The sequence below is a fragment of the Notolepis coatsorum genome (genome assembly GCF_963971535.1).
Source record: "Notolepis coatsorum genome assembly, chromosome: 10".
Lineage (NCBI taxonomy): Eukaryota > Metazoa > Chordata > Actinopteri > Aulopiformes > Paralepididae > Notolepis > Notolepis coatsorum.
Window position 1 is genome coordinate 65,777,930 of NC_140174.1, and position 13,283 is coordinate 65,791,212.

Here is a 13,283-nt window from a genome sequence, read left to right on the forward strand (position 1 = left end):
GGTATATCGTGTAAATAAGTTTTGATTGATGGCAAGACTACACTGTAAAAAAATAAACAATAACAAGTTACCAGAACTTAAAAATATTGAGTTCAGTTACTGTGCATTAAGGTTTTCAGTTTTCAATCCATAATAAGTTAACAGAAAAATAAGTACACAACCACATTATTTCAACCTAATAAAACTATGTTTATTGTCATTGTTTTAAGAACACAAGTTGACTTGGTAATACTCACATTTTCAGTAAAAGAAATTGCTTTTAACATGTGCAATATTCAATGAAATAGAAAAATAAATAATACAATTTGTTGATTAATCCCACTGGTCACAATGGTGACCGTAATAATGTTTTTGTTATAAGGCTCTGCAAATGTTACTGAATGATGTAGCAATGTATTTCCAGCTAAATTGAAATAATAAACAAATAAAGGGTCTCAATTAAATATGTGGTAGTAAAAATAACCTGTGGGAGGATTTCAACAAGATAAATGCGACAACAGTGCAAAATATTTCACTATCATATTTAAAATAAAAAAATTAAAAATAAAGTATATATATATTTTTTAATGCTGCCCCCTGTGCCTATGAAAATGCTCCCGCGTGCCTATGCAGGCATGCGTGCCTAGGGTTTCCTACAGGGTGCGATCCACGGGGGGAGCTGTGGGAGCCATGGCTCCCTTAGATCAGACATCAGCTCCCTTGAAAACATGATTTGTGAATCTTTGGGGGGTCTCTAAATTACTGAAAATAAATGCTACTTTTGCCATGCATTTCTCATTTTTCTGTAATTTTCTGTATCATCATCGTGTATAATAATAAACGTATGCTATTTTGGATGTATGATTAATGATTTGCGTGTAGTGGCTACTTACTGGGACATAATTCACGGCATTCTAGCCTTTTGTGGTGTTTACTACATCTCCCATGACCCTTAGCGGGGGATGACGTGGTTAAAGAGAGACAGACGAGTGAAAGTTGAATGGAAGTGTTGTTTGTGCGTAATAAACTAGTGTTTTTGCATCGGAACACGACTCCGTCTACGCTATCATTACTGCATTCCTACATTTGTGACCCTTGGACGTATTTCGGAGATTATATCGAACATGTCAACTGAACAACAGAACGCAGATCGCAGAACTTTGAACGCAGTTTCACTCAAGCTGCGCAGAGTGCCAACGCTTGGTTCGCGCAAGCCGAAGCCCAATTCGCTCTCAGGGATATTACCGCGGATGCCACCAAGTACTACTACATGGTAGCAGCCCTTACGAATTCAACGGCAGCAAGAGTGGTGAGTTTGCTGGAAAACCCACCTACACATGACAAATATGTGACTATAAAAACACGCTCTGAGTTTTTTTTTCATGGGCAGCAGATCAAGTGGAGCAGAGCAAGCAAGCAGAGTGGAGTGAGAACAAGCAAAGACAGAGACCAAGCTTGAATGAAGAAAACAAAGAAAGCAACATAAATAAGTCAATTTGGAGGAATTACCAAATGGAGTTCTCGTGGATCCAGTGGCACAGGATATGGTAGATCAGAGGTTCCAAGACACCAGTGGAGAGAAGGCACCAGTGAAACAGACGGATAAGTTATCACCGTCCTTTTCATTTTACTACTTCACTGAACTGTCGCCTGTCTTCAAAACCCCAAATAACCCGGACTTGACCATGTTGCACTTTGACACTCAAGGTCTCCATTGTCCCTGTTCTCCCAGCTCCCTCCTACAACCCCCAATCTCTCCTCAGCCACCACTTCAGCCTACCCCCACACACACACTCACTGAGCACACACCCAATCTGGACTGTTTGTTTTATTTAACTTATTACCCCTTTTCACTTGTATTCTATATGTATCTGTTTTGCACTTGATTATTTTGAATACAGTATATATTATTTCACTGAATACTGTTTGCCTGCCTCTTATTTCAATATTTCAAACCTTATCACATGCTAATTTTTTGTAGTGGAGGTTACCTGGAGCTAACCGGTAACGACAGTAAGCTTTAATTTAGCTTATTTAATTTATTGACAGGTTTTAGCCTGTCTGGCGCCCAATGCACCACTGTAACATTTACATTTTGATTATATTGGGCTGACCACCGCTACAGTAGCACTCAACCTTGGGCTACGCAGGCTCATTTAACGTTGATCACCTGATTTAAAATTTGTTTTAGACAAACCGTTGATGCTCCTTGTTACTCCCAGATAATTCAATTAATCCACTGTTACTTTAAATGGCAAATGTGTGTCTGAGAGCTTTCAGGCAGTCTCATTGGTAACACTTTTAGACACATTTAATTTATAACCCGAAATCACACCATGTCTTTTCAGAATATACATTGTGTTGGGGATGGACTCATAAGGATTTGTTACATACAAGGATTTGTTACATATAACATCACATGTTAATTGAAAGAATTCCAATTATTCAATCAATAATCCACCCCTGCCCCAGTCAACCAAGGTGTGCCGCAGGGCTCCGTTCTTGGTCCACTCCTCTTCACAATCTACAGTACATCCAGCGACTTCGGGTTATTGAGAAGCGCTATATAAATTAAATGAATTATTATTATTACATGCTCACCCTTGGTCACATCATTCGGAAACATGGTCTCAATTTCCACTCCTACGCTGATGACACTCAGCTCTACATCAGCACCTCACCCTCCACTCCTCTCCCCCCACAGCACCTCGTCAACTGTCTCCTTGACATTAAGGCCTGGATGTCATCCAATTTCCTGAAGCTAAATAGCAAGAAAACTGAGCTCATGGTTGTGGCCAAGCAGTCACTGCTCCGGAAGATTGGAGACCTCCTCCTTGAAGTGGACGGCTGCCTAATCCACCCTTCCCCAGAAGTTCGCAACCTGGGCGTCATACTGGACTCCACCCTCTCCTTTCATTCCCACATCAAAACAATAACCAAATCAGCCTTTTTCCATCTCAGGAACATTTCCCGACTCCGGCCATCTCTCCCCGACTCCGTAGCAGAGACTCTCATCCACGCTTTCATCACCTCCCGTCTGGACTATGCAAACTCTGTCCTCATAGGGCTACCCAGTAATGCCCTGAACAGGCTACAATATGTCCAAAATTCTGCTGCCAGGGTTCTCACCCGCACCAAGTCCTGGCACCACATCACCCCCACCCTCATCCACTGGCTTCCAGTCAAGTCCTGCATCAATTTCAAGATCCTCCTCATCGCCTACAAAGCCCTTCACTCCCTTGCCCCCCAGTACCTAGCGGACCTCCTCCATCCCTACATTCCGCGCCGGAGGCTGCGGTCCTCTGACTCCGGTCTCCTCTCCATCCCCACCACCAACATGTGGACTGTTGGTCCCAGAGCCTTCTCTGTGGCCGCACCCACCCTCTGGAACTCACTCCCTCCAAACATCCGTAGTGCTACATCCCTGCACTCTTTCAAATCCCAACTCAAAACCCACCTTTTCACCAAATTTGTAAATGACTCTGCCTGATTTCCCCGTTTTCTTTCGTTTTCTTTCGTTTTGATTAATATTTTGTTGTTACGTTGTTCCCTGTCCCCCTCCCTTAGCTGTTAAGCGCCTTGGGTCTCCTGAAAGGCGCTATATACATTTAAGATATTATTATTATTATTATGATTATGACAAAACATAATCAAAAACAGTGGGGGTGGAGCGTGGGGGTTGGGTTGCTGTTACCTGCTTCTCCACACTCTGCTGAGCTGATTATCTAATCTGATTACACAATGCAAGGATTACAATGGCCATCCAACTCTTCATGTAATGTAATTTATTAATTATAATTAGGGCTGTCAGTTTATCGCGTTAATTTGATTAATTAATTACACAGCAAATTATCACATTATGAAAATTAACTAAAAATTTATAATTTTTTTTATCTCATTCATTCTATAAGAATGTAGAATACACATTTACAGACTTTTTTAAATATGATCCATTTGCATGTTCTTGGTATCTGATTCTAGGGACATCTATGGATCTCAGGGAATGTAAATACTGTGTCTGTTACTAGGCTTGAGTAAATTGTAATGAACCAAATGAGAATTATCAATAAAACTTTTTTATCTTCGACTGTGAATAACACCATGCTAAAATTGACCAGACCTGAAAAATCTAAGCAAATTCATAAATGGAAGATGATTAAACAGAAGGTTTTGTAGATACAGTACTGAATTCTGCCATGTGTCCACATGCAATTTGAAATATGATTATAGAATATAGAATATCAGGCATAAAATGGTTATGCGATAAAAATGCGATTAATTTGATTAATTAATTACAAATCCTGCAATTAATTAGATAAATTATTTTAATCGCCTGACAGCACTAATTATAATTTAACAAGCATTAATGAATCACTTCTTCACACTGGGATGTGTTGATGTCCAGGATTTCTCCTGGATTGACTGAATTGAAAGTGAGCTGGGCCCAGCCCAATAAGCCCTGTATATACACTGGTTATAGCTAGTATAAAAAAGGGGGGGGGGGCAGTGTGATATTACCCCCCTGTCCATCTGTCTGCTCAGTAGGATTACTGTAAATCCTATTGAGCTCCGCTGGGACCTGGCAACCTGAATCACTAGGCCAGGTCTTAGGCTGACAGGCCATAGGGACAAGGAGACCAGGTGGGTGAACCATAATGCCACAGAATAATCACTGCCAGGATGGGCATCCATAGGGCATGAGAAGAACGGAATGTGAAATGAAACCACGACTACAGGTTCTATACAGAACCTCATTATTTGGGGAGTGGGTAATCGTTTAGTTTAGTTTAGTTTAATTTAGTTTAATTTCACATACACACACATATCTCCAGGAAAAGACAGACAAGTTTCAAGTTTCTTTAATAGTTGTCATACAGAAGTACAGAATACTTTTATACAAAATGCTTCTTACTGTTACGCTCCAGACACTGTGCAAGACAAGATAAGTATGAAATAAAATAACATAGTATAGCATGTAAATTAGAAGTAAAAAAATGAGGTCACAGTGTTCAGTATAGACATATGTACAATGTTCGATGCAGAATAGACATATAATATACAATACTATGCAGTGTACTAATATACAATACTATATAGTGCAAGGCAGAAATGGGATGAGGTGCAATTTAGGTACAATTTACAGTAGGTGTACGAGTTGTAGTGCAAATCCTTTATCAATAAATATAAAGTGTGTTTGTGTGATCTAAAGTGTGGAGAGTGGGTGCTGCAGTGTGTTGTTTGTTTAAGTGAGTGTGGGTGTGTGTGCTGTGTGCATTTGATGGTTGTTGCATAGTGTTTATTGTTCGTTTAGCAGCCTGATGGCCTGGGGATATATAGTTTACAATAATAATAAAAAATCATTATTTTTCATCTGTGTTATAATTTTTTATTTTTTTTTAATGTCTCCCTCTTCTCCTTCTCACTCTCTCTAACACACTGTCAGACTCACTGCAGCAGAGGAGACTGGAGAGGAGGCAGGGGGGAGGTGTCTTTCTCCAGCCTCCCCATGTATGTGGACTCCAAAACCAATACTAGCCAATCAGATTCGAGCTGACTAAAGCCCTGCCCACACATTAAAACGGGCCTGTCAGCAGACTAAGGTCGCTTTCACACAGGGGCTGTTTGGTCCGGACTATCGGACTATCGGAATGCGCGTCAAACTCTGGTCCGCCTGAAAACGTAGGTCTCGGTTCGCTTCAGCGGACCAAATATAGGAAGTGCTTATTATTACCACTGCTCGCAGCATTCACTGCAAAACAAGCACACTGCATCTATCTATCTATCTATCGATCTATCTATCTAACTGTGCATCTTGGGAAGAAGGAAGAAAAAATGTGGCTTATTATATTATTACCGAGGCGCACGGCAAGTTGTGTACAAGTTGTTTAGCGAGAGGATGGTGGTGGTAATGAGCTTCAATAGAACAATGGATCAATACCACATCAAAACAAAACTCGCCTCCGCTGATCTGGAGGGCTCGCAGTCCACACACAGACACACACGCGCGCACACACAGGCTCGCAGCCACACACACATTTCCACTGTCCAATAGACGAGCGCCTATTTGAACGACCACATCAAACAAGAGGTGGACGCGGGCAAATACTGCGGCATGGTCATGCTGGACCTACAAAAGCCATTCGACACTGTCAATCACTCCATTCTAATGGACAAGCTAAAAGCAATTGGTTTTGATAGCTTATCAGTGAGCTGGATTCAATCCTACCTGGAGGGGAGAGAACAGATGGTAGAGGTAAACGGTACTCTATCCCCCCCCCTCACAGTGAGCTGTGGTGTTCCACAAGGAAGCATACTAGGACCGCTACTCGTCCTAATTTATGCAAATGACATGTCGTCAGCCTGTGACTGCAACTTGTTCCTGTTTGCGGACGACTCAGCCCTGCTGGTCTCTGACAAGAACAAGTTGCAGGTTGAAAAAACCCTCAGCTCGGAACTAGGCAAAATCTGCATATGGCTCGCTGATAACAAACTATCATTACACATGGTCAAAACAGAGTCCATTCTCTTCGGTTCAAATAACAAACTCAGCAAGACCGACGGCTTCTCAGTTACAGTGGGTGACAATATTGTCACAAGGAAAGACGAAATTACCTACCTGGGTTCCATCCTAGAGGCAAATCTTTCCTGTGACAAAATGGCATCCAATGTAATAAAAAAAAGTCAACCAACGAACTAGATTCTTGTACCGGATCTCCTCCCTGGTAAACAAGAATACCCTGAAGACTCTGGCAGGAGCACTCATTCAAGGGTACTATGCATGCACCTCATGGTACCAAAGCACCTCAAAGGCGCTTAAAACAAAATGACAAACATCACAAAACAAACTGGTCAGACTACTACTTGACCTGAACCCCAGAACCCACCTCACCCCTGCCCACTTTGACAACCTAGGATGGCTTAGAGTAGACGACAGAGTACAGCAACTTGCAATGGGCCTGGTCTACAAGATACACTATACGACCGGGGTGCCCATGTACATGTCAAAATACTTCCCAAAGGTCAGTGAATACCACAACCACTACACCAGAGGAAGCTCAACAAATCATGTTAAACCCAGATTCGGATCAAACAAGGGACTAAACACGTTTCGCAATTATGCCACAACAATGTGGAACGCCCTACCCAAAGCTGTAAAGGAATGTGAATCCCTGCCCATATTCAAAACCGCTCTTAAAGAGCACCTACGGGAGGCTGCAATTCGAAACTGGCCACCGTAAATGCCCAAAACCCCCACCACCTCCTAATAGACAGTCTCCTCCCCACCGCATGTATATATTCCCTCCCTGCCGTATGTATATTTCTCTCCCACCCACCCACCCCCTCCTAATGTACAGTCCCCTCCCCATATATACTCTGTCAGGATCTAGGGGTAACAGTACTGTATATTTTAATACCGTTTATGTCACAAATGTATCAGTACTAAATACCTATATGTCCCTATGCCATAAATGTCATGTATGTTGTGTATGTCATAAATGTCTATATGCCATAAATGTCATGTATGTTGTGTATGTCATAAATGTCTATATGAATTGAAAATGGGGGACCCTGATGGAAACAAGACAAACGTCTTTCTCAGGTCTGCATCCCCTTAACAATTGTATGTATTGAGCCGTACTGTATTGTACCCATTCTGCAATCTGTTAAATAAAGTTTTCATTTATTCATTCATTCATTCATCCCTTTTTGACCGCGTGACATTGTTCTGAAAGTTCGGTGCGCCTGACAGATTGCTATGTGAACACAGGCGAACCAAATGAAGAATGAAACAATGTTGCAACTTCACCACCAGAACCGCACCGAGTCCACCAAAACTATATGTGAAAGCGACCTAAGTAGTCTGGCCTCCCCTCTGCACATTTGAAATTTTTATTAACCCGTGACTGCTCCCACGGGCCGAATATTGCCCCGATCCTCGCGAGATTAAATCCACGGGTACCTCTTGGCGTGCCGAAGCTTTTCCTCAATCACTTCCATCATCGAAAACGAGGGGAAAAGGTCGGCTCGCGACCCTGAAAATGTTGCGTGATTTTAAAAACGCTGTATTAAGTGAGCCTATTATGGGCTCCAAGCGAGCTTTCTATCGTGGGAACATCTGGGCGTCCCGCAACTTTTAGTCATTCACATGTAGCCCTGAAAATGCTTAGAAAGAAAATATACACGGCCATAGAGGAGACCGTGGGACACCTTTTTGTAACCGAATATGTGTCTCGAATTTGCTCCGACGCGGCGCGCAAAATCGTGCAAGGAAAAATCGGACCAAAAATGAACCAATGCTCCAGCAGTATTAATGACCCTGATGTAAACAAGACAAACGTCTTTCTTTGGTCTGCATCCAGGCCCGGACTGGCCATCGGGAGCACCGGGAGTTTTCCCGGTGGCCTGGCCTGCACAGATAAAAAGAAAAAAATTAAAAAAAAAGTAAAAAAAAATATTATAATTTTCTTTTTTTTTATATTTTTTTTTTTTTTGCCAGGCCATTGTTTCTAGTTGTGGCGGCGGCGCGGCGCGATAGTTAGATAACCTAGGTGGGTGGGGAACAACCAGGATTTCACTGTCTGCGACAGAGTTGGAGAACTATCTGACTCTCTCCCTCGGATCACACACACACAATGGAGCCATGCTGCCGCTTGTGATTGATGGAGGCGGGACCAGGCGATACAACTGATTGACAGTGGAGGCGGTGAATGGAATGGCAGATGGCACTCTGCAGAATACTGTAACAGCCAGGCAGTGAGCCAGGTAGTTTTGTAATAATGAAAGGTCTGTTATTTAATGTTTGTGTAAGGGCTATTTTAACTGTTGATGGGTAGTGCATCAGTAAAGTGAATATGGTATTGTGCTCTTGCTCTGTTTGAATAGGTGGAGAGAGTGGTTAACTGTATTATAATAGTAAATAGACAAATATGTTGTGCTCTTGCTTTTTTCTTTTTGAAGGTGGAGAGAGTAGCATTGCTAGTGCCACAACAGTTTTATTTGAGGTTCATAACAGTACATTGTACTAAGCAATTGTTGGCTCATTAGTTTGTGATTCACATGCACTAAAATTCACCAGAATGCAGGAAATTAAGTCTTTGTAACAAAAAAAATCCTGGTGGGGGACCCCCAGACCCCCCGCTTAAAAAGTGGCCTGACTGGGGCTATATTTCGCGCTATATCTCCCGGTATGAATTATTTCCCCAGTCCGGCCCTGTTTGCATCCCCTTATAAAATTGTGTGTATTGAGCCGTACTGTATTGTACCCATTCTGCAATCTGTTAAATAAATAAAAATAAAGTTTGACTGGCCGCCAAGCCATACTGTAGTGTACATGGTGACTGCTTGACTTAAAAATAAAAATATTAATAAAAATATTTAATAAAATTGTTTTTAATAAAAAAAAATTGGCATCCCCTGTTATTTTACCCATGCGACGCCACTGTGTAAACAACAATAATACAACCAATGTCATGCCCATCAACACCAATACATCAACACGTATAACAATAGAGGAACAGGTCTTGGAGAATTCAGATAATTTCACATACCTTGGAAGCATCATTCACCATGATGGGGGAGCAAGTAAGGACATCCAAAACCGGATTAACAAAGCATACACAACCTTCATAAAACAAATCTGGAAGTCAAACCAATACATCACCAAAACAAAACTCCGGATCTTCCAAAGCTGCATACTCTCAACACTACTATATGGTGCAGAATGCTGGAAAACCACAGACAGCGACATCCATAAATTATCCACTTTTCACACCACATGCCTGCCCAAAATCCTGCATATATTCTCGCCCAAGATCATCTCCAACAATAACCTCCTCAACATTACCCAACAATCCGTATGAAAAGACTGACATAACATACCAAAATCCTGGTCTTCGTTTTCCAACTTATGTTTCGTCTCAATAATTCTTTATGGTCCCAGAATGAGCCCTTTGCCATTCCGGTTCTTCTCTTAATGTCCATGTTAGCTCTTTCACCTTCACTGATCCAGCTTCGAAGGTACATGTACACCTTTACTTGTTGAAGTTTTTCTCCATCCACCTGTATTTTACAAACAGTTCCTGGTGTTTTTTCAATGATCATTACTTTAGTTTTCTTTGTGTTTAGCGATATTCCATAGTTTTTGCATTCGACATTCAGCTTATTCATCATGTGCTGTAGATCTTCTTGACAGTTACAGACTATAGCTGTGTTTTTGGTTTATTTAAACGGATCCCCATTAGCTGACGCCTTAGCGGCAGCTAGTCTTCCTGGGGTCCAACAACATACATACACAAGATAACATACACCTAGCATATATCACAAAGACAATTAATCATAGAATAGAGTAAAAACATGTATCATGAAAAAACAGATACAATCCAGTTATACCCCAACAGTGACATTGCGAACACTCTGGAATATTGTGGATACTTCTGGATTCTTCTCTCGACCGTTCAGGGACACACTGGAATATACTGGAAAACACTAGAAGGTCATAACTCTTGGACAGGAAGAACATTCGGGAACATAACATCAGTGTTTACAAATTTACAAGGATATTCTACAACTTTCTAGCATACACTGTACTCCTACAATGAAGGCCTGTAACAATAACATCCGGTATGTATATAAACCAGAGATGGAAGTTCAATAAGGTTTTAAAAACATCATCCTCATCTAAAGGTATAAGCTTGACAAGGTTATTCTAATATTTTAAGCAATTGCTCCACTGCTTTAGGGATTTGCATAATTTAGTTCTAAAAATCTCTTTTTTTTGTTGAGTTTTATTTAATTTCTTATTCTTTTTAGTTTTTTCTCCTCTTTTCTTTTTCTTCTTTTTTCTGAAGGTTCCAACATATACAAGTTAGTAGAAGGTTCAAATAAATATATCAATGGAGGTATATTTTTCATTTTTCACACTATTTTTATTACATTAATGGGAAGGCGCTAGACCAAAAGTGACATTCTATTAAAGTAGAATGAAAGTTTTAGATCCTATGGCAATTAGCATAGGAAGATTAGGGTTAGAAAGCTCATTTTGGGCAACCCGGTGGCGTAAGGGAGGGAGTCATACGCGTAGGATGTGTCTATGGAACACAGTCCTGTACGACTCTCGGAGGGAGGGGGATTTAGGGGATTATTATTTGTATGTGTAGGAAAGCCCTGTTAATAAGACTACTTTGTTCTGTAATAGCCCTTTAATATGTTGTTGTTGACAGGAAAGGGTAATTGATTTATGCCAGTGTAATCGTTCAGCGTGATGTGCTCCAGCTAGTGTCGCACTCTAGTCTTCTGATAAGGTTACTGGCCCTTTAAGAGTTTCTTCTTCTAACGTGGGCAAGTTGGTCTCCGTGTTGCTGCCTGATGGTGCGGCAGTAGAAACATCTGTCCCTTTGAGGAACGTGTGCGTAATTGACACGCGAGTACAGTACTTATGTTTAGTTCCTGCCTATTCATTCACTCAGCTTACTCTACACTTACAGTATGTCCACATTGATCCATTCCTGTTGACGTTGTTTCTCTCTGTTCTCGAGATACTGCGTCGTTAGCTTAGCCGCATGTTAGCCAGCCTAGGCTGCCCCTGCTAGTGATATGCTGCGTGGTTAGCTTAGCCGCAGGCTATATAACTAACTCACTCATTACCTCTAGTGAATTGAATGTATCTTTACACCTGGTTTACAGTCCGCCTACCTATATTGTTTACATGCATTGCATGAGTAATTCCCTGCATAGGCTATGTAGGTTATATATAATAACTCTGGTTAAGCGAATGTCTTAGTTACTAGTTGCCCTATATTATTAATTAATATTATTGTAGCTATAGACCACATGTTTATGACATTATGTTTATGTACGTCACTACTGTGTTTACTAATGTATACTGTATTGTATTTCTTTGTAGACAACCACACACACACATGCAAATTCCCAAATACAACCATTAACTGCAGCACGCCTCTGTGTGATTCTTTAATCGGAGTCACAACCCCATAGTGTCCGCCAGCTCTATCAAACGCACCCTGTGGAGGCCCTAGCCCTCCGTTTCAGTATATATGTATGTTTTTAAGCTCGGCTCTCAACGGGACCTCAATAGTTGGATGTATATCTATTGTAGATTCGCACTCCAGAAGCATTACCAACAACTACACAACAACATGTATAGATTATGGCTAGTTTGAATATAATGATCTGGAATACTGGGGGAATAAATAATCAACACAAACGCAAAAGCGTGCTCACACTGATGAAAAACAAACAGGTTGACGTGGCTCTGCTAAGCGAAACGCACATTTTAGGGGAAGACATAGCTACGTTAGCGGACAACATATACCATAACATTAGTCACTCTTCCTTTGGAACGAGAACCCGTGGAGTTGCCATAGTCGTTAAACGGAAGTTGAATATTGAATTGAAGGGAGTATGGTCTGATGCAGATGGTCGGATAACTATAGCTAAGATTGTACACAAGAACAGGAAAATAGCGTTGGTAGCGGTATACGCCCCAAATTTGTACAAAGCTAATTTCTTCACTACACTTACCAGAACAATGTTAGACCTTCCCGAATACTCATTTATAATTGGTGCGTATTTTAATGCCATTTGGGATCCAGGGATGGATAAATCTTATCCCTCCTTTTCCAACGAACAGAAAAATTCATCTAATGCGTTAAAGGATTGGTCGAAGAATACAGGTGTAAATGATCTATGGCGATCACTCAACCCCACGACCCGGAAGTACTCTTGTCGATCTGCAAGACATAACACACTATCCAGAATAGATTATGTTTTTGCATCCCCGAGACTATTTGATAACTATGATGTGGAAATGGTACCCAATGCATTATCAGATCACTGTTATTTACTCCTAAAAGGATCATTTGGTATACTGTCATCCCGAGCCCCAAGATGGCGATTTAACTCGATGCTGCTTAATAACAAGGAATTCATTACACAACTCAAAGAAGCTCTCTCGATATTCCTACTGGAGAATGCAAATTCGGTGCAGGACCCCAGAATGTTATGGATGTCGGTAAAGGGAATGATCAAGGATTTCACCGATAGCTTTTCTTCCAAAATACGCAAGAATCGATGCTCAAAACTGGCGGAACTGGAAACGCTTTACTCTACGTTATTTACTTATTTACAATACAACGACTCGGTTCGACTGGAAACTCAAGTTAACACTTTGATTGCCGGAAAACGCTTTTTCACGTCATTCAGAGCCATGCTAAAGGTGCCGAGGACGCCATAACTCGTCTTTGATATCAATATTTAAAAAATCTGTGATCGAAATCATATTTTCT